General features: G+C 40.4%; 1 non-coding gene across 1 annotated transcript; it reads left to right on the forward strand.

The window, feature by feature from the left end:
• Positions 1-487: 487 nt before the first annotated feature.
• Positions 488-594, forward strand: LOC141675840 (small nucleolar RNA R71). Its single transcript, XR_012556470.1, has one exon. It is a non-coding gene; the product is annotated as a small nucleolar RNA R71 (small nucleolar RNA).
• Positions 595-2,851: the final 2,257 nt, after the last annotated feature.

A 2,851-nucleotide genomic window follows, 5' to 3' on the forward strand; every position in this document is an offset into this window, starting at 1 on the left:
TGCCTTGCTGATATGGTTGCTGAATAGCATTCTGATTATTACTCCAGCTGAAATTTGGATGATTTCTGTTATTAGGATGATAAGTAGCTGGCACGGGCTGTTGCGGTCGCTGATAATTATTCATAAACTGAACAGATTCATTAACAAGAGAACATTGATCCGTAGCATGAGAACCTGCACAAAGCTCACAGACCATAGCTATCTGATTGACTCCATAGGTGGCTAAAGAATCGATCTTCATAGATAGCGCTTGGAGCTGCACTGCAATAGCTGTAGCTGCATCAACTTCAAGAATACCTGCTACCTTCCCAGGCATCATCCTTTGAGTTGGGTTTTGATGCTCATTTGCAGCCATCATCTCAATCAGATTATAAGCCTCACAGTATAGCTTTTGGCCCACAAGGCGCCTCCAGCTGCTGCATCGAGCATGGGCCGAGATTGGGCCCCCAAACCATTATAGAAACCAGTGATCACCATCCAATCAGGCATACCATGATGTGGACACTTTCTCAACATCTCCTTGTAGCACTCCCAAGCTTCGCACATAGATTCTGTAGGTTGCTGCGCAAACTGAGTAAGAGCACTCCTCATAGCCGCAGTCTTCGCCATTGGATAGAACTTTACCAGAAACTTTTGTGCAAGATCTTGCCAAGTAGTGATGGACCCAGCTGGTTCAAAATGTAACCGGTCCTTAGCTTTATCCCTCAGTGAGAATGGGAAAAGCCTCAGCTTGATAGCCTCATCAGTCACACCATTATATTTGAAAGTACTACAGATCTCGACAAAATTCTTGATGTGCATGTTGGGATCTTCAGTAGCAGCACCTCCAAAAGAAACAGAATTCTGCACCATCTGAATAGTGCCCGGCTTGATTTCAAAAGTGTTAGCCTGAATAGCCGGGTGAAGGATGCTTGACTGAATGTCATCAATTTTAGGCCGAGAAAAGTCCATAAGAGATGGATCTGCCAAAACTATACGATCACCCATGATTACAGGTTCTTTCTGCTCACTTTCTGTATCCGAATCTTCAAAATTTATCTTCTCCAGAATACCAAGAACTTCGTCTGTCTCCTCAGCTGTATCTAAAGTCCTCTTCCGAGTGCGAGAACGTGTTTGCATAAACGCTCGCTAAAGTACCTGAAACACAACCGGAAACAATAAGTAACACGTCTTAATCAATGAGTCCTAATGACCACTGATGGTAAGTACATAAACTAAACAAATACGCCGAGTCCCCGGCAGCGGCACCAAATGAGCGGCTGCTCAGCTTCCTGAGCGGTCGCTCAGCAGAGCTGATCGGGCACTCAGACCCCTTCCGGAAAATGCTCTGTTTTTACTCTCGTTTCTTGCTGCATTCTGCTCCTATCTTCCCACTTGCAATGCCAAACACATGCCAAGGCTTATTCTTGATGAAATCTCTCCAGAAATGATGACATTAGAAAAACACTAGAAAAACGCATCAAATACACAAAATACTTGATTCCAAGACGCCAATTTAAGCTATTATAAGCCGTTTTAAGTGGTATAAAATGCCACTTATCAAATACACACCTGAAGATATCTCATCTATTGCCAATGATGCAAGGGTAAGGCATTTGCTGCATAGTGCAATTGATAATGTCATGTCAAATATGGTAATTGGATGCAGGACTTCAAAGGAGATATGGGATGTTTTGGAGACAAGATGTCAGGGAACTGATGCAATCAAAAAGAACAGGAGGACTATATTCACTCAAGAGTATGAGCACTTTGACTCAAAAGCCGATGAGTCATTAACTGATTTATATGACAGGTTTGCCAAACTCTTGAATGATCTGTCACTGGTGGACAAGGAATATGATCTTGAAGATTCAAATCTAAAATTCCTTTTAGCTCTTCCTGAAAATTGGGATTTGAAGTCTACTACCATAAGAGACAACTATGACCTTACTGAAACTACTCTTGATGAAATTTATGATATGCTCAAGACTAATAAACTTGAGATGGATCAAAGGAGCAAGAGGCATGGAAGAAAGTCAAGGACAGTTTCTCTTAAAGATGAGGAGGAATCTCCTAAAGTTGTTGTCTCAAAGAGGGGCAAAAGAAAGGCTCTCATCATAAAGTCTGATTGAGAAACATCAGATTCTGATGATGATGATTCAGAAACTGAAAGTTTACCTGAAGTGGATGTTGATGTAGAGATGATGCAATTGTGTGCTCTTATGGTGAAGGGTATCACAAAGATAGCCTACAGGAAATTCAGAAAGAGCAAGAAGTTTTCCAGGAAAGGTGGAAGTTCTGATAAGAAAGGGTTCAGAAAGTCTGAAGGCAAAGGAGGAAAGTCTGACAGAGGAGACAACTCAAATGTTAAATGCTACAATTGTGGTAAAAGAGGCCATATATCTCCTGACTGCAAGAAAGGAAAAAGTGATAAAGGCAAGGCACTTGTCACAAAGAAGAAAAGTTGGACAGACACTTCAGATTCTGAAAATGAGACGAACTATGCCTTGATGGCAAATGCTGATAGTAGTACTGACAGTGCTGAATTGAAGGTACCTCAAACAACTTTTGCTTTTCATACTGATGATATTACTGAGTTGAGATTATATCTTAAAACCATGTTCACTAGTTTTAGAGATCATACTTTAATAAATGAAAGATCAACATCTGAAAGTCTTGCTCTTAGAAACATAAATGACTACTTAGAATAAGAGTTAGTTATGTTCCATCAAACTCAGAAGAAAAGAGATGATACTTTGTATGTTAGAGATGAAGTGCTAAAACTGAATAAATCTCTTAAATCTGAATTAGAAAAGGAAAGAGAAATCATCAAAACTTGGACTAACTCTGGCAAAACAACTCAGAATATACT

Source organism: Apium graveolens, chromosome 7 (genome assembly GCF_009905375.1).
Source record: "Apium graveolens cultivar Ventura chromosome 7, ASM990537v1, whole genome shotgun sequence".
Taxonomy (NCBI): domain Eukaryota; kingdom Viridiplantae; phylum Streptophyta; class Magnoliopsida; order Apiales; family Apiaceae; genus Apium; species Apium graveolens.